Source organism: Pristis pectinata, chromosome 14, assembly GCF_009764475.1.
Source record: "Pristis pectinata isolate sPriPec2 chromosome 14, sPriPec2.1.pri, whole genome shotgun sequence".
Lineage (NCBI taxonomy): Eukaryota > Metazoa > Chordata > Chondrichthyes > Rhinopristiformes > Pristidae > Pristis > Pristis pectinata.
The window spans coordinates 52,373,080-52,392,355 of record NC_067418.1 but is presented as its reverse complement, the minus strand read 5'-3'; the positions used below and the strand labels follow the sequence as shown (position 1 = coordinate 52,392,355).

At 47.2% G+C, this 19,276-nt stretch overlaps 1 non-coding gene across 1 annotated transcript; it reads right to left on the bottom strand.

Annotated features, from left to right (window-relative positions):
- Positions 1-1,972: 1,972 nt before the first annotated feature.
- trnac-aca (transfer RNA cysteine (anticodon ACA)) lies at positions 1,973-2,044 on the bottom strand. Its single transcript has one exon. It is a non-coding gene; the product is annotated as a tRNA-Cys (tRNA).
- Between the last annotated feature and the right edge of the window lie 17,232 nt (positions 2,045-19,276).

The window sequence follows — 19,276 nt, the reverse complement described above, 5'->3', positions numbered from 1 at the left end:
GCCCGGTGAATTTACTTGCTGAGATGATCCTTCGTGCTTGTTAAGTTGTTTCCCCACTCGAAGGTCCAGGTAATGTTCTCCTCTTGCGACAGACAACTGAAAACTCAGGGCCATTGAGATCACGGGAGCCGAAGGCCCGTCGGCCCAGAAATGCCGCTCTGGAACGGCGGATGTTTTGCGGCGCGCCAGCTGTGGAGAAGGAATGAGGGACCGAGGTCGGAGGGAGAGGTGGCATTCCCGTCACTGACCCCACTCCGGGGAACGGCTGCTGCTCACTGTGTTCGGCAAGGGCACAGTGAAGTGTGCAGGCATCATGTCCCTTTGCAGGGGCAGGGGCAGTGTGCAGTGGCAGTGATTACCACCTGTGGCACTCTGGGAGTTGTAGTTCGTTAGGTGCAGGTTTGAAGATAGAGATCCTCAGAACTTGGAGACAGGAATATCTCATACTGTGAAAGCTGTGTTCAACAGCTCACGGAACACATCTCGCATCACAGTCCATGAACGATTGTTTCGACAATAAATTATGGTCACTGTGAGGAAAGCGGAAGTCAAATAAAGCGCAAGAGTCAACCTTGTGTGAATAACTCAGATTATTATTTGGTTTTTGTTTCTGTCTCTGGCTGTGAGGTGAACATTGGCCCTGGGCACACAGGAAAACTCACGGCGTCAATATGCCCATGCATCAGCGGGAGTTCCGAGACGGAATGTCTCAGCGACAGCGCTGCGCTGCCGCAGTGCTGCCCCTCTCTCAGCCCTTCGCTTCTGACCGTGCCCGATGCCCCAGCACCATCTCGCCGACAGTGTAATTCTCTCTTATCGCAGACCCTCCAGCTGTGCAGATCCCCTCAGTTCTGACAATGCGGCATTTATCCCGGGACTGGAATTCTGACAGTGGAATTCTGGCCTCTGGAGAGACACTGATTCTAGATTGGGCCAGTGAAAATGGTGACAATTTTTTTAAAAATGCTCAGTTCGAGATATAAGGACAGATAAGTGTATTCCTCAAGTCGAATGTTTGATTTTTTTTTAAATGCAGCAATAAAATGCACTTTCGGAAAACCGGTTCCAAATTCACACACGAGATACATTTGAAGGTTTTAGTTAACTCGACTTTGAGCACTCACCCTGTCACAATCTCTTCCATTTGAAATCACTAATTTTGGATTGGAATTTCTGGGGCGATGGTGGCCCGTCCACGGGACAGAGGGGAGGAAATAATCTGAGATTTCGCGTCCTTCTGACAATTCACCATAAACCTCGGCATCAACTTCCCATCCGCACTCCCGACACCGTAACGGACGCTCACTTCCTTAAAGCCAATCAAAACTGTGTGTTTATGAACGAAACCCAAAACCTGATGGATGAGGACAAGCTCCCTGCCCAACACCGCCCGCCAAATCTACTGAAAACACAAGAGAAACGCTTCACGAACTTTCGCGATTTGCCCCATTTGACCCAATGAGTTGACATATTTGACATTTCATTCAGTTACTGGAACCTTTCAATTTCCCCGGACCCTGTCCTTTGCATAACTTTTGCTCCCTGTCGCTCTATAAGTGCTCCACCCTTCTGGTGAAAATGTGAACATTGAAAATGCTGCCAATGTTCCGCGGGCCAGGCGGCGACTTTCATCGGCTTTCCGAAGGGACATAAACAAGAATGTAAAGGTGGAGCGAACGCGGAATGTGCGGAATTTTTAGCGCCTTCCTTACACCGGCGCTGCCTGAGCTGCTGAGTGTTTCCACATGTTTTTGTTTTTATTTCCTATTTCCAGCATGCGCAGGGCTTTCAAAAAGATTTTTTTTTGATAACACACGTCAACGTTTCGTTGCTGAACTTGGCCAAAGATGAGGAATAACTGCGCATCCCACAGTTGTCCGCTGAAGGCGTATTCCAGCAAAGATGAAGGTGCGCTAACTTCTGAGCAGTTTCGCGGCAAACACTGTGATAACAAAATCCGACACAGCCTTTGTGACCCCGACGTGATTCGAACACGCATCCTTCTGATCTGTAGTCAGACGCACTGCCGTTGCGCCACGAGGTCTGACAGAATTCATTATGTCATGGAAGAAATGTCGACGATTCGCCGCAGTGGAATTGATGCACCCGCCAGAGAGAACTGATAATTGTGAGGCATTGCCGCTCTTGTCACCCAGACGCTGCCAGCGGAGTGCTGCCAATCTCTGCGTGAGACGTGCCTGGGAGCCTCTTTCTCTTCATTGATCCCATCCAACCCCATACGGCGGAGACAGTCTCCTGAAAGCCCTTCTCATTTTCTTCTTCGTTAGATTCTTTCAGTGAAATTTAAATCAACCATCCCTTGCCTCCGCTCCACCCTAACAGCGCTTTATTTACCCTGATTCGGGGCTCCGGTTGACAGGGTGGCGGCTGTTCATATTTTCCTGGCCCGGCTTCCAGAACTTCACACCGACCTCCTGTGTTTAAGCTGACTCCATCTCGTGCTGAGAATATACCATGTGAGTGGCACTGCTCCGATCGGCTCCTTCATGGCACCGTCAACACCAGCGTCGAAGTCGGTGGTGCGGTGGTGAATAAGTTCACCAGAAATTGACTTCTGAAACCGTGGAAACACGCTGACAGCTTGCCCAAGATTCTGCTTCCTCGTCTAACAAACCCATTTCTTCCAGTTGCGTTCTGTCATTTGCTGGTCAAAGTCATGCTGTTTTCTCTGTTTCTCGTCAACAGGCATTCCTCCGTTCATCAGTTTCAGTAGTGCAGTGGTTATCACGTTCGCCACACACGATAAAGGACCCCAATTCGACTCTGGACAGGAACATTATCTTAGCTCCTGCTCCAGTACTTTTTTCAGGGGAGTGCGTTTCCAGTCATTTCCCATTCACATTGACAATAGCTGTCCGAAGGTATTGCTGCAAAAACATTGAATAGTCTTGCAGTTTGCAGACACCCTAACAAACTCATGTGCCCAACGGCGGCCGGATGTAGGACAGGACCAGTTTAGTACCGAGAATCTGGCATGAAACACAATAACTCCATCGTGTTCTCGCGGTGTCTGTATCTCTCGCCACTTCTCCTTCTAACCATTCTACTCCTCATCGGTCTGTCCCTCTCCTTTTCTTTCTCTTACTCTCCTAACTGGACGCCATTATCCTTAATTTTTCTGCCTTTTTGTTTCTTTTTTGCCTTCCAGATTTAAAACTCCGCCTCTCTCGCACAAAAAGGAGCTCTCGAGACCGCACACGGACTGTGAAATGTGTGGTGCAGTTCGAACCACTGGCCTTGGTTCATCTGGAGGCACTTTAAATTGCGGCGGGATGACCATAAAGGGTGGGGTCAGCTGAACTCTCCGAATGGATTCAATCTTTTATTGATAGCGGGAACGATTTTCTTTTCGATACTTCAGCCATCAGTCTTGTGCGCCAAAACCAAGCAGTTATCTGGCAGAGTGCTTTGAACATTGGGCTGTTCGTATTTGTGCTACTGGCCGTGATAAACAACGGGAAGCGTTTCTGTAGTGCAGTGGTTATCACATTCGCCTGACACACGAAAGGTCCCTGGTTCTTAACCAGGCAGAAACATACTGAAATATTTTTGATGAAATTAAGTAACGGGAAAAGGACACAACCGGAAATTTATTCAAGTAAATGCAGGTGTTGCTCCAACCACAACCCAGAGCCGTCCCTCACCTCCCAGCCACCGTTTCATTGCACACATCCTGAGCCATTACAGTACCCACATTATATTGAACATGGAAACGCCGTTGCCTTCGATCTGCCGCCCCTATTTTACCCGTGTACGCAGTTTAACGGCAACAGTTCACATTGGGCGTTGGACCCTGGATCGGGATCCGTTCCAACCCCGATCGGAAGTCTTGGTGAATTAGTTTCATGCGTTCCATGTCCTTCGCCATTCTGACTCGCTTTCAGTGAGACTTTTCAGAGGAGGTGTCTCTCCGTAGATGCTGCTGTCGTGCTGAGATTGCAACATGGTCCGTATCAGAACGTTCTCCTTTCCCTACAGCGGTTTCCTGATGTAACGGCCTCAGGACAGCCACTAGAGCACAACTTCCTGTTCCCCGCTCACTCTCTGACTCGCTCTATGATTTCATACACACGGAGCTTCGAGGAGTAAAACACTTCTTGTGCTGAGGCCGTTCCTTCATCCACTGGAATCAGGTGGTTTCTGAACTTCATCTTCATTTGTTCCTGATGAGCCCTTCCACTGACGCCACGGCCGGAATGAATAGCAGTGAGAATTGTGTGAGAGACAGTCGACAGGGTGATCTACCGGCATTGATCTCGGAGACAGCACCGGACTATCCAAGAGTTGTGGAGAGTCATCCTGAAGAGATAAGTGGAACACAGAATGACCGTGGTCATTGTATTTCCTGCTTTATTTGTCCAGCACTGTATGGATTCCCCTGCTGAAAGCGGGCCGCTGATCGGCCAGTTTTCACTGCCTGGACAGCAGATGTTATAGTTCAGTGACATGCAGAAGATTTCTGACTGAATTGCACGCAGTGAATTGGCCTACAGCACCTTCTGTGGCAACGAATTCCATGGATGCGCCACCCTCTGGCTGAATATATTCCGACTTCAGTTTTAAAGGGACGTACCTTCATTCTGATCCTGTGCCCTCGGATCCTGCACTCTCCAACTGAGGAAAACGTCCTCTCCACATCCACTCTATCAACGCCTTTCAGTATCCGATAGAGTTCAGAGCGATCCTCCTCATCCTGCTGAACTCCACTGAGTAAGGCCCAGAGACATCAAACACTCCTCATGTGTTAAGCCCTGCATTGCTGGGATCATTCTTGTGAACCTCCCCTGGACCCTCTCCAGGGACAGCACATCCTTACTTCGATAACGGGCCCAAAATTGGTCACAATATTCCAAATCCATCGGAACACCACCTTTGATAACCTCAGCAGTACATCCTTGTTTTTATGTTTTGGTCCTCTTGAAATGAATGAAAACATTGCATTTGCCTTCTTTACTTCCGACTCAACCTGCAAGTTAACTTTGAGGGAATGCGAAACGGAAGTCCCTTTGCACCTCTGATGTATGAATTTTCTCGCCATTTGGAAAATATTCTTCACCTTTATTCTTCCGACCAAAGTGCAGAACCCACACTTCCCTGCGCTGTATTCCATCTGCACTTATTGCCTACTCTCCCAATCTGTACACGTCCTTCTGCAGACTTCGTGCTTCTGCGGCATACCGGTATCTCACCTATCTTCGTATCGTCGGCAAACTTGGCCACAATGGCCGCAGTTTCTTCGTCCAAATTATATATGTTTAAAGTGATATTTTTTGTCGCAACATTGGCCCCTACGGAACTTCAATCGTCACCAATATCCATCCTGAATATGATCCGTTTCCCCACAGAGAGACTTCTGCGTGACAGCATCTTCTGTCCATAGATATAATGAGAAATGTGACGTGATGCGTTTTAACAGAAGAAGAAAGATGGAAAATATGAACTGCAGGGCACAGTGCTTTGACGGCGGTCTCATGATCTTCACCATTTCTCTGCAGGCTGGAATTGGAATCTCATCTGGATTGAAGGTTTCATTGGCCAGGAGAAGGAAGATTGAGGCTGACACAGACAGCGAATTTAGCAAAGGAAGATATACCGGAAGCGGTGACAGTTTGTCTGGGGAAGGTTGGGAAACTTCATTAAAGCTCAATCTTATGGACAGGTTGTCGTGTATATTTCAATATACAATGCATAACTTACAAAGCACAGAGGCACAAAGGAAAAGTGTTTCAGCCATGACTGATAGGATTAAATGTCGCCAATATTAAATCGATTAAATGTTCACAAATCTGCAAGAAAAGATTAGATCGGCCTTGGGATTGGGAACGATGTATAATTCTTTCAAAGATGATCAAAAAACGTAATGGAAATACAATATCTATCATGTAATTAATCTTATGGGGCACAGGAAAAATCATATCATTGAACGAGACGTGAGAACATACCAGGTTAAGGGGACATACTGCTAACCCATTCTGCTTTGCACACACGGTTTCGAATCCCAGCATCATCGTGAGCTGCTGGTCTGTGTAATGGGGTGTTGTTAACGTTTTTATAAAAAGAATTCTGAGACTCTATTTTCTGCCTGTTAGGCAAGTTGTTGTGAGTTTTGTTTCACGAACAAAAACGTCCGTAATTTGAGTTTCTCACTCCACGTCCAGTTTGGGAGAGATACTTCCCATCCATCGGACCTCCACATGCCCCAAATTAAACTGCTCTTCATGACAGTAATTTCCAACGGGAAACAAAGGCAAAAAATCCTTTCACTCCAGCGTTTTGACTTCTCAGCCAGAGTATATTGCAGATCTTAATCGTTCTATGTCTTTCGGAGTCATAGAAATATAGTTTGAATGTATTTTCGAGTCAGACCAATGGAGGTGGAGATACGAAGGAAGTAGGGGTGTGTGGGAGTGATCGGCGAATGGATAGGGTGAAGTACCAACCCTGACAATGAATGCAGTGGTGGGGCCTGAGTACCGAATGGTTTCCCGGCTCACTGCTTCTTGCATTGTCGTTGTTCTCATTTGTTCACATCAAATGACTTCGGAACCTCTCCATCGTTTTTGAATTCAGATCCGCAGTTGTGATGTGATTATATTGGAGGAATTTGCCCGCTTTACCTGTCTTAACGTTGTATGGCCGGATGTTTTTTTCTGAAACCACAAGTGTTGCAAAAAATCGAAATGGGTGATGGATCCAATGAGCCCCAACGAGGGACCGACGGGCTCCATGTGAATATGCAGGTTCTGTGACCATAACATCGGATAATAATTGGGCAATAATCATGTGAATGAAGAGAAGGTTGGAAATTGGAAACCTTAACTGTTACGCAGCAAGGACTCGCCCAACACGAGCAACACTGGAAGGAAGCGATCAGAACACCGGGCGAACTGTTTTGACGCACCTGAACTATTTAATGGTCCAATCTCTACCGACATCGGGGCCGGAGAATTTCAGAGATTAATCAAGTTCACATTTGTGTTAATTTTCAAACCGTGTCTCTCATTTGGTGACAGAGTAACAGTGGGTGATTTAGAACAAGAATATTAAATTAGGTATAAGTGAATGGGGGGAAATAACGAGGTAATTATCGAGTCTCGGCCACGTGCAACGTGTTCTTTCTCGGAGTGTTGGGAACCTGGGCTCCAAGTACATCATCGTCATAACACTGGTGATGTAAATGAGGGAAGGCATGTGGTGCTTCAGATGACCCACAGAGAAGGGATGATGATGTCTGCCTGAAGTAGTCCGCTCCACTTACATTAGTTTTCACCTGAAACAGCTCACTCCAGGCACCACACTGAGCCAGCATGACCACATTTTGTCTGTCAGCGGGAAGAGCAGAGACAGGCCACGCGATCCTTCGAACTTCTGAGCCGCGATGAAAACTGCGCCCGTCTGCGAATTCTCTTTGTTCTGTCTCGAACTCATCCTACTTGTCGAAACACTTCAAACAGGGCAACTCTCTGTGCTGGAAAAATGCGTCGCATCTTATTGTCACTTTCTCGCAGGACGCTGCCCCAGCAGCATTCCTGAGGTTTTTCCTCGGTTCCTGAAAAAATGGACTGTGTGGCGGTATGGGTAAGGCGTCTGACTTCGGTGTTTCATGTGACGTCATCAGGAATTACAGGTTCGAGTCCTGCAACGATCGTTTTACCGACCTCAAGTGTTTGCATCCATTCTGTCTCTCCTGAAAGTGGCAGCAAGAATTTTGGGCAGCTGCTGTAAATCCTCATGGGAAGTCGGAGTATCATGTGCTTTTCAGAACCTAGAGCCAAAAGAAAACAACAGTGTTTCTGCCCAGGATTGGGCTGGGGACCTTTCGCGTGTAAAGTGAACGTGATAACCACTACACCACAGAAACCACACGAGGCGGCCAACACTTCATATTCTTTGCCATGCTGCTGAGCACTGACAGAGTCTGTTGTAACCCCTTGAATTACAGCCTCTACTGTCCCAAGCAATAAGCACAAAGTCTGGCCAATCATTCCTCTCCTCTTTCAATCGGAGAATGTGCACCGTGCTGCATCCATAACGCAGGGAAATACAACATCTATGTCAATCTGGCTTCCATAAGTCCCTCAAGATGACCCTCCACACCTCGCGAATAACTCAGCGGGGTCTCTGAGATTTCACTCCACAGATTATCGCGTCGTCAGTCTCAGACAATCTCTTCAGTTCTCCTTACCTCGGCAACGAATTTAATCGAAGGAAGTTACTGAAACATGTGATGGATAAATTTGCAGACTTCATGGATAGCAGTAGGAGGGGCTACGCGTGAGTTATTGGTGCTCTTGGTAGTTGTAGACTCAGGTGAACGTTCACACTGATCTTTCATGAATCCCATTTTAATTTCCACATTCCATTCTATTTCTTCCAGACTCAGGCACTCACCTGCAAACCAGGAACATTATACAGTGGATAATTAAATTACCTGTGGCAAAAGGAACATTTTATTTGCAGTGATACATTTCGTAATGTAAGTGATCTTCCAATAGGGGAACAGAAAGCTATGCATGTGGCACCAGCACCGTACCTGTCAGATCTACACCGCCATACAATACCCACAGATTCAAAACGGAAACTTGTTGCGAAACTCAGCATGTGAGCAGGATGAACGGAGAGGTCCTCTCTTTAACGGAGACCTCGTGAAGCAAATGATCATATGGGACAGGTGAAATTGATCTATATTTCTGCACAGGAACGGAATCTTCCCTACTTCAGTTTTCTGAGTTTCAATATGAAAAAAAAAACAGAAGTGTTACCTACTTGCAGGTCGGTTGTTGCTCAGATGATCCACTACTTCGGTGCGCTGACCTTGTGTTGCATGGACAGGGGCACTGACCTGGAGAAGTCGGCGAGTTCAACTCATGGATGAAGTCCTGAAGCTGCTGTTTTGGATTTGGTCTTCACAAGCGTCTGTGGCGCAGCGTCTGAGGAATTCAGCGCACGCTCACCGTTGGTTGTCACCATCCCATTTCGCACGATGTCATAGGCAACCGAAAAAAATCGCAACACTTCTTGTGTTTTTCGTAATATCTGAAATGTCACGTACAGCACAAAAATCCCCACGGAGCATTGTGATGGAATTATGACCATGTTGGCTTCACTTTATGCTGACTAGATTAGTGCACAGCTTTAGATTTCTTTTCTCTCAATCAGAAAGTCGAGGAAGGCCGCCAACTGGACCACTGAACATTGGCAGCAATTCAACTTTTCACATTTCCCTTTGAAATCGGATCATTTGAAGACGACACGGAGAAGACGTTTGAGAAAGGAGAATGTGATGGATACATGAAAATATCAAGGGGAGAATTAAAGGAGGAAAAGTCTCCGTTAAATGCAGAGCTAAATGCAGTAAAGTGTGCAAAATTAAATACCATTTATCTTCCATATTTGCAAGAGGGTTGAGTGTTGGTGGGCAGGGAGATTGCCCTCAGCAAAACCTCTGATTGGATGAGTTTATGAATGAAAATCATCTATTGGCTTCACGGAAGCGAGCACCATTCACTGGGAATATGGATGATAAACTGTGCCGAGATCAATAGCAAGATAGGAGTAATGACGTCTAGCACATTGGTGGGGTTACACTGAACAAACTGCATCCAATTCTGTGGGAAAATTTGTGCTGGATTGGAAGCAGAACAGGTTTATTGAAACGGTCAGAAGGAGGGGTATTTCAATTACAAGGTCAGATTGGAGAAAGTCGGCTGTGACTGTCCGCGCAGTGAGCAGCTTCTCAAAAATCACAGGTTTGGAAAATTGGAAGTTTGACAGTGGTGAGATTCGAACCCACGTCCCTTCAGAGACTGGAGCCTAAATCCCGCGCTTTAGACCGCTCAGTCACACCACCACTGATCAGTTGAACATATGATCTCCAATTCATTGCGTTCTTGTCTGCACTTTCCACTTAATGCATGGAAGTTTACCTCGGGAAACAAAATAAGTTCTGTGATATACTTTTGGAGAAGGGACGGTGAAAGAGAGACAGTGATCGAGTGGGAAGAGACAGAGTCTGGAAAAATGACAAAGAAGGGTAACCGCACTCTGAGGTTATATGTGAAATTTCGAATTTCAAGATTTGGTTACGTTTCCCTCTAAATTCCGCTGTGCCTCCAACACATCACTGATGGAAGCTGTCACGGTGCTTCGCAGTTGTTCTGCCACACAGGAAATAAAGGAGGACATCCATCCATGGAATGAGCATAACGAACAGTGCCGGCGAACCGACGGTGAACAGGAAATAGGTACGTCAGCTATTTGTGAAGCGTGGTTTCAGGGAAAGGAGGACTGACAGCTCAGTGTCTTTGCTAATTTTATTCCCGTGAAGACAGGGACGAGGGAACTAAAACTGTTGTCTCAATGAGATAAACAAACAATTTTAGCAATGAAACGAAACAAATTTTTAAACCAGCGAGAAGTGAGGCCACGCGGGTTGAACGTAAGATCAAAACAGAGCTGCAGTGTTGGCAACAAACAAAAGAAACAACGATATCCAGAATCAGTAGAATTCCAAGGAAGTGGACAGCCTTCTGGCATTTCAAAGGAGGAGCAGGTAATAGGCGGAACAACTGCCCGAACAATATCAGAAAATATGACATTGTAGATTTGGCATGGAATCTAAATTAAGGGGCGCTTTATTTTATTCTTGAGCTATTGCAAAACTCCCGGATGCTGGTAGAACTTGTACCTTAATGTGTGATTGATTAAAATTACACAGTGCAGTTTTACAAATATTCAGGGAAGTCATGTAATTTTGCTGTTTCTTGTCGGATGGTTTGAATTCCAATGTAGAGAGATTGTATATCAAAAATGAAGAGCGGCGCTGGCACGGCATCAGCAGCAACATATTCAATGTTGGCCTCCTTATTTCTTTTCGGAGCTGAATGAGTTGGACATAATTAAGTGAAGCTTACCAGACAGATACCGGGAATGGGCAGGAGCATTGTGAAGGAAGGTTGTCCAGCCAGACGGGTATCGGCTGCTGTTGAGAAAACCAAGAGATGTCTTGATTGAAACCTGTGAGTTCATGAGGGGTCCTGACAAGCGGAAATCGGGGACGACGTTTCATCCAATGGCAGATTGGAAAGATTAGAGTTACTGTTTAAAAGTCAGTGCCACACACTTGTGACAGAGATGCTTTACCACAGTGGGTTCAGTGTTCCGGCAAGTGGGACCTCCTCAGATTGGCAACTCTGTCGGCATTGATGAGTCGGACCGAAGGTCCTGCTTCTGTGCTCAAAACCTCTCTGATTCATTAGCTCTGATTATCCGGAGTTTTTTCATGGAATATCGTTCATACACGGCAAAAATCACTGGAGATTTTTGAGTGCGGGGTTTTGGTAAAACGAGGAAGCAGTTACGTGATTTCAGTTCTGTTCAGATATGCAGTCAGTCAGGGCGAGGCAGTACATATACAACCGTTGGTTTTTCTACCGCTGCCTGACCTGCTGACCACTTTTTAAATTTCTGCTTTTGACACAAACACCCGGCTTCAGTGTTCCCATCAGCGTCACAGCGTCATACAGCACAGAGACAGGTCCTTCGGCCCACCCTGTCACTGCCGACGATTTAGTACCAATCGCCAGCAATTCCATTTGCTCTCACTTGGTCCAGGATTGTTTTGTCGTCCGGATCCAAGGTGCGTATTAATTGGCTGTGAATGTAAGAGCATTTTATCCACTGCTTTCTTTGCCATCAGTGTACCTGATTTCTACCGACCTCTGGTGAAAGAAAATCTTCCTCAGATCCTCCTCCAAAATTCTGACTCCAACTGAAATGGACTCTGACAACTTGCCATTGGAAAGAATACCTGATATATCCCCTTCCTTGCCATTCATAATTTTCATCGAGACTTAATGCCGTATAGTACAGAAACAGGTCATTCGGAACACGATGCATTCCTTATGCACTGTTCAACTGACTTTATGGCTCTTCTGAAACGTTGTCAAATGCATCGTACAATGTACTGAAAGGGCTCTACAGGCTGGCTTCCTGCAGAATGTTTCCCGTAGCTTAGAATAAACAACCAGAGGGAAACGGTTAATAATATGAGCGGAAATGTTATCAATGAGATGAGGGGAATGCCTTCACTCGGGGCCCGATCAAACTGCGGAATTCTGAACCACAGAATGTTGTGGTGGTCAAGGTGCTGAATGTATTTCGGAAGACAGTCAGCAGATTGCAGTACAAATAAGATATCAAAGGAATTGGAGGGAGTTGGATTGTAGGGGGAGATCTTGGACTCACTTGGGGCACACGGAATATCGGAGCTGTCTCTCATCGCCCCAATCCAGAGAGCGTAGATACTGCGCTGTTGCTGAGGCAATGCAGCTGGTTCTGCCTCTTGCACTCTGCGGGCCCCGGCGGTGAACGATGTCACCTTATGGGTGATAAATGCACAGGCAGCCCGTTTATACTCTCGTCCCTGCTGATCTGTCGAGAATGTTCAGTTCCAAATTCACCGCCTGGTTCCTGGTACAATGTTGTGAGTCGGGGTCTGTCCAGGGCAAATCTGGTTGTGACAGTGGAAACTCAATCCCCGGGGAGAAGCAGCGCCGGATATTCAGCAAAAATAAAGCGTTGAATTTGCAGGAGCTGCTGAATGTCAAAAGTGTAAACTACTGTCTGCCGTGACTCGGATTCGAACCGAGGTTGCTGCTGCCACAACGCAGAGTACTAACCACTGTATGATCACGGCCACACACTTCAGCTGTGCGCTTCCTGCACTGTCAAAGCCTCTGTCAAGCGTGTGTCTCACCTACTGACGCTCCGGTGACCAACAGTAAATCAGCGGCTTGCGCTGCCCAGTTGCGCTTCCATAGGGCTCCCTCTCCATTTTATCTCCTTTCCTTGTCTGTTTAAACCTCTCACCCCACCCATCCTCCTTCTCCCAAGTCCATCTGTCAGTCTCCCCACCTGTACACATCTCTCCTTTATCGCTTATGCCGACCTTCCGATCACCTGCCGGCTCCTGCCTCACCACTTCCTCCTCTCCAGTATACTGAATCTCCTCCCTCTGCGCTGTCAGTCCAGATTCAGGGTGTTAACCCGAAAGGTCGGCCATTCCTTGCCTTCCACAGACGCTGCCTGAACCGCTGAGTTCGTCTCACAGTGTGCTTGTTATATGTTCCAGATTCCATTATCTGCAGTACCTTGTGTCTCCTGCCTTCCACAGTGAGCTGCTTTCAGGTGTGGATCTGTGAACTGTGTGGATGTTTCTGCACTGCACTGCAGTGAAAGCTGGTAAGGAAGGCACCGTTCATTTTACTCATGACCGAGTGAGAGATAATGTCTTCCTTGAATTCTGAAACCTTTGCAGCTCTTTCATTTCAAATTTAAACATCCCTAGTACGTCATGAATCTCCCACTTTACTGCTATTTTAGTGCAACAAATAAACAGTGGGAAGAACTCAGGCGGTCGGGCAGAATCTTTAGGGGCAAAGAGACAGTTGAAGATTCAAGTCGAGACCCAGCATCAGGACTGAATTTTTAGTGGGGAGAAGTAGCCGGAATAAAATGGTGAGCGGGAGGGATGAGGCAGGAAGTGAAGGAGATAGGTGGAACCAGGTGATGATGCGGATGGTGGGCAGAATGAGCCAAGTAGGGAGAGGGATGGGCGGCGATGGAGTCAGAGGCTTTAAGCTGAAAGGTAAACACAACAAAGGCCTGCAATTGAGGGGTTTAAGAGGATTTGGGACGATTAGGGGAGAGAGATGGACGCAGGTGGTGCGGGTTACCTGAAATTGGAGAATTCCTCGTTCATGACGTTGATCTTAGACCACACAGGAGGAATAAGTTATTGTTCAAGATTGAGTTTGGCCTCGTCCTGACAGTGGTGAAGGACAGGGTGAGGGGTGGGGCAGTCACGTCAGTGTGGGTTGGGAAAGAGAGTTAATTTGGCATGCATCTGGAAGCTCAGGATGGCCGTTGAGGACAGAGCGCGGGTGCTCGGCTGAACGGACGACTAATCTAAGCGTGGTATTGCTGATGTAGGCGAGGCCACTTTGGTAGCACCGAATGCAGTACAGGAGGTTGGAGGGTGTGCACGTGAACCTTTGTCTGACCTGGACTGGCTTTTTCGATCCCTGGTTGTTTGTGAGGGAGATGATGAAGGAAATAAGGCTTGGGCCTCCGACAGGGGAAAGTGCCAGTGCACGGGGGCATCTTCTGGGTAATGACGAATGCGAAACTTGTGAGTCACAGAGATAATGGCCCCTGCTGAAACCAGGAAGGACTGGGAAGTGGATCCCCTGCACCAGGCGGAAATGGGAGGTGACATGCTGGATGCGGAGGCGTGTCGCATGAAAGGTGAGGAACAAGGGAACGCTATTCCTCTTCTGTCTGGTGGGATCCGGGATGGGAGCAGAAGCGCGGGAAATGGTGGAAGTACGGATCAGGACTCTGAAAATCACAAGAGAGGAGAAACCACGTACAGATAAATCGGGAGTTTCAGATGCCGTGGAACGGAGAAGTCTCATTTCCAGAACGATGCGGCGTAGACGGAGAAACAGAGATAGAGATGGCGCCCTTACAAGAGATAAGGTGTGAGGAGGGGTACTCGAGGTAGCTGTGAAAGTCAGTGAGGTGCAGTAAGTATCGGTGGATGGTTGGACTCCACAGTTGGAGACAGAGATCCAGAATGGTGGAGAGTTGTCAAAAATGTTCCAACTGATTTTGAGAGCTGGGTGGAAGTTAGCAGCGAAGCTTACAGAATTGACATGTTACGCATGGGTGGATGAGGCGGCACCAATACCGTCCTGGATGCTATTTGGGAAGGATCGTGCAGTGGTGCCAGAGGAGGTTTGAAACATGGACAGTTCCATGGAGCCGAGTATACGGAAGGCGCAGCTCGGTCCATAAGAGTGCCGTGGCTAAACGTTGACCAGGGAAATACTTGTTCAGGTGGTGGGAGCTGCTTAGGAGTGTTAATTGGTGGGACATGCTTCGATCTCGTAATGTTCCCCAAGGATCTGCACTGGGATCCATGCAGCTTCTCTCTCTCTCTCTCTCTCTCTCTCTCTCTCTCTCTCACACACACACACACACACACACACACACACAGAGGAACTTCCAATGGATATAGCGGGATTTAGATAATTTGCAGTCATGGGTACAGTATTGGCAGATGGAAATTAATCCAGCCAAATGTGAGGTGTTAAACTTTGGGAAATCAAATGTAAAGGGATAGTACACAGTTAACCGCAGAACATTTCACAGTGTTGATGTGCAGAGGGATATTGTTCTCCAAGTCCCTAGCTCACTGAATGTGGCCGCACAAGCCGTTACGGTGGTAATGAATGTTTGTGACCGTTTAAGGGGCATTGTAGCGGCTCTTGCAAGGTATATGTCAGTGCAGTGCATGGACACATACGGAGTATTAAAGACAGAAGGGATTAGTTGGGGACAACATCCTGGGCCGAAGGCCTTGTTCATGTGTTGTATTGCTCTATGTTCCATGTTGCATATATGTTGTAGAAAGAAGTGGAGGTCTCCAAGTCCCTGTTGATGGTGAATTCAGTTTTAAAGGGACTGCACGTTCATGGTAAAGATGAAGCGATGGGGTAAGGGAATTGGAAGCTGTTAATGTGGTGGAGACCATGTGACTTAACGCGGATGCAGATTGGTTGGGGCTGGGCAACTGAGACAAGGTAAACTGGTGGTATGAGGAGTTAATCTCAACGGGGCAGGAATAGGCAGAGAGAATCGGCCGGCAAGGCAGCCTTGTTTGTGGAACTTGGATCTACATGAATGCACGTCAGCGCCTTTACATTAGTCGGACGTGAAGGAGGTTCGGTTTATCGAACGCTCTGACAAACTTCAATAGCCATACTGTTAAACGTGTCCTGACTGCTTGCATCATGGTCTGCCACGGTAGTGCGAATGGGCAGGAACGCTGGAAGCTTCAGAGAGAAGTGGTCTTAACCCAATACACCACAGACACATCATTCTCCACCACCGGAATTATCTGGAAGAGGCGTTGCCTCACGAACTCAAATTCCATCATCAAAGATCTCCCACCATCTGGACCATGCCATCTTCTCGCAGCTACCATCGGGCCGGAGGTACAGAAGCCCGAAATCCCACACGACCAAGTTCAGGAACAGTTGCTTCCTTTCACCCATTCGGTTCTTGAACCAACGTGCACAAACGTAATTACTGCAACACTTTGATCACTTTGCAGTAATATGGACTTCGTGCTTTTTTGTTATAATTGTTTATTATCCTTGTAAAATTGGGTGCATGTTCAGTTTATGTTTTTCATTACACATGTGCGTGCATGAATTTGTGTATATGACAATTACCTCGACTTTGACGTTGAGAGATGATTTTTTTGTCTGCGTTACAATGAAATGTTTTCTGGTTGCAGCTTGAATGGAAGTTTTGAGATGTCTACTTGTTGCCTGGACACCTACAGTCATGGAAATCACTGTTTGTTGAGAGGATAACTGGATGTAACGAAATCTCGGCACCATGGCGCAGCTGGTGAAGCTGCTGCCTCACTGTGGCCGAGAATTGGGTTCAATCCTGACGTCCGGTGCCGTCTGTGTGGAGTTTCCCCGTTCTCCGTATGGGTTTCTTCCTGGTGCAAACACTTTGCGAACTAATCCGTTGCATTACTTTGGCTTCATGACTCTGAGGTTAACGTTTCAACTGATGGCGATGTCTGAAAACTTGTCTTCAAATTTGCTGCTGAAACTGGCGTACTGAATGAGAGGAGAGAGAAGATCTTGGGTTGAAATCCTCAGCTGAGGAGACTTGAAGTCATAGGCCTGGTCATTCTGACTCTGCATAATTACCTGCCAACTATTTATATGTTGATCCGGAGAATAAAAGCGAGATTATCGTATTCAAGCCTGGATAAAATTCATCACATGATTGTGGACGGAAATGACTTAATATCATTAGATGCGATTATGTTCACATACACGTTTGCGCAATGAATGAATGCATCCCGTCTTTCAACCTATGTATTTACATGTGACCTGCTGACACTGAATTATATTTTGATCAACATGCGCTTCAAAGAAATCCGTACTCGTTCATCCGTGGCTTCTGGTCAAAACCCTGTAATTGCGCAGGGATTCCCGTACCTGCATGAAAGGGTGAAAGGGCGGTGAAAATTTGGTCTCCAGCCCCTGGAGAGTGGGTGATGAAGGGCGGGACAGGGATGTTAATGATTCATTTGCAGGTTCTGTGAGCAGAAAATCTTCCAGCGTGCTCAACGTTCTGTAGCACTTGCGCACAACCTCTAATGCCCGTGACACTCCTGCACACTTTGTAAGTGTATTTACTCTGGAGCACAAATAGACGACTCTGTGCTGTAAGAACTCTAAACGAACCGAAAGACACAAACAACACAATTGCTGGGTATGTTTCAAAGTACATTACATTGTAAATAGAGACAGCCTAACTGCGTTGTCTCAATGTCTCTATTTCGATGGAAATTGGAGGGATGGGAATGTGTAGCGAAAGATTAAACCTGGCAAATTTTAACTTTTCAACGGAATTTGACTAATTTTGCACAAACAGTAAATGGATATGTCACTACGATCCTCAGCTGCACCCTGAACTTCGTCTGTGTCACTGCATAAATGCACGTGTTCATGCAGAAAATCGGAAGCTGGAGCACGAAATCCATCTCGGTTACATAACCGGGGGAATAAACTGAACCAAAATTACAAAGTCGGCTGCCCACAGAATACACCGAAAAGACTGACCATAACAGAATTCAGTCCATCAGCATCCGGCTGTGCACCCCTCACGGCCCCCTGGCCAATACCTACCCGCTGAGTGGTGCCACACTCTGTCAGCGCGACCTGGAAGAGCACAGTGTCTGCAGAGACGGCGGTGGGACGGCACTCGGCTCTGGACACATCCTTCACATGCACTGTGCTCAGGTTTACAGGAGGCAGCGTTAGATGCCGGCACATAGCGACGAGGACCCGCCGTCCTTGGTGCACACTGCGGCAATGGCAACAGAAGGCGGTGAGTTGCTGAACAGGGAAATGCGGAGTCCGGGACGTAAGGAACTCAAAACTCGTCTCTGTTCCTGTTTCCAGCCCCTTACTTAGGGAAACTCATTGACCTAATCCCTCTCCCTGCATCAGTTCCGGTAAATACACTCCAACTCCATGAATTAGGAGTCCACAGAGCCGAAAAGGCAACAACAACCGGATACTGCGCCCCAATCCGCCGACTTCCAACCGTCCACACCTAGAGGACGCAATCTAAACAGCAGGAAATCCGCGGCACAGAACTAGACAAGCTCTAAAATCCGAACGATAGGGGAGGATGCGGTTACCAAGGTCACCGTCTACCGATGGGAGTGTCTGGAAGACCATCAGTTTCTCTCAAGGAGGGAGTTAGAAACACCAACAGGAAGTGAGCGAATACTGCCCCTGGAATCATCAAGTGCGGTCGGACTGCAGGGAGTCGGCCAACCCCGGACCACAGGTGGCCGGGAGTATTCCAACCGGACAGATTGTTAAGTGGATAGAAACACGGCGGTACATATGCACTGCCCTCGTCAAAGCAGAACCCTAGCGGCATACACTCGCTTTCGGTAATTCACAAAAAACCGCAGGCTGTGCGGAACTGGGGAGGCAGCTAGCAATTATCGGCGGGGAGAAGGAGAGAGGGCAGCTGTGCCGAACAGATCGCAACAAAGACCAAACCCAAAGGCCGCAGCCCGTCCATCGCATCAATCCACACCTCCCGACTGAGTGAGGCTGTGGAGCCAACTCGCCCTTTTTCTGCCAGCGCTGGTTAACCCACACTGAGTGAGTGTCCCAATCAGTTGCAGGCTCAGGGTCCGCCGCCCACCGCCTCGTGCATTCCCGTGGGTAAGCACCTGGTTTCAATCAAACAGTTAAAGTTCCTCTGGCTCCAGTGAGCGCTCCGGAAACGCCACTCTTAAATGGAACGCCCATATGTTATTCAACTCATTATTTGAGTTAAATAACATATATATATATATATATATGAGGGGTAGTTCTCCTCAGATACCAATATCTTCCACTGTAGCTGTAACATTATATTCAGCATTATCTATTTTTTCGTTTTTGTACCACCTCAATGTCCGTATGTTTTGAAATTTACTGTGCGGGTGGCTTGCAAAATGAATTTTTTTCTCTGTATCTCGGTACATGTGACAATAATAAACCCATTTCAATCCCTTCTTGTTCAATAATCCCAAAATCCCCATCTGTCGCTGGTTTTGTCCTATCAAAGTGCCTCATTAAATTATCTCAGTATT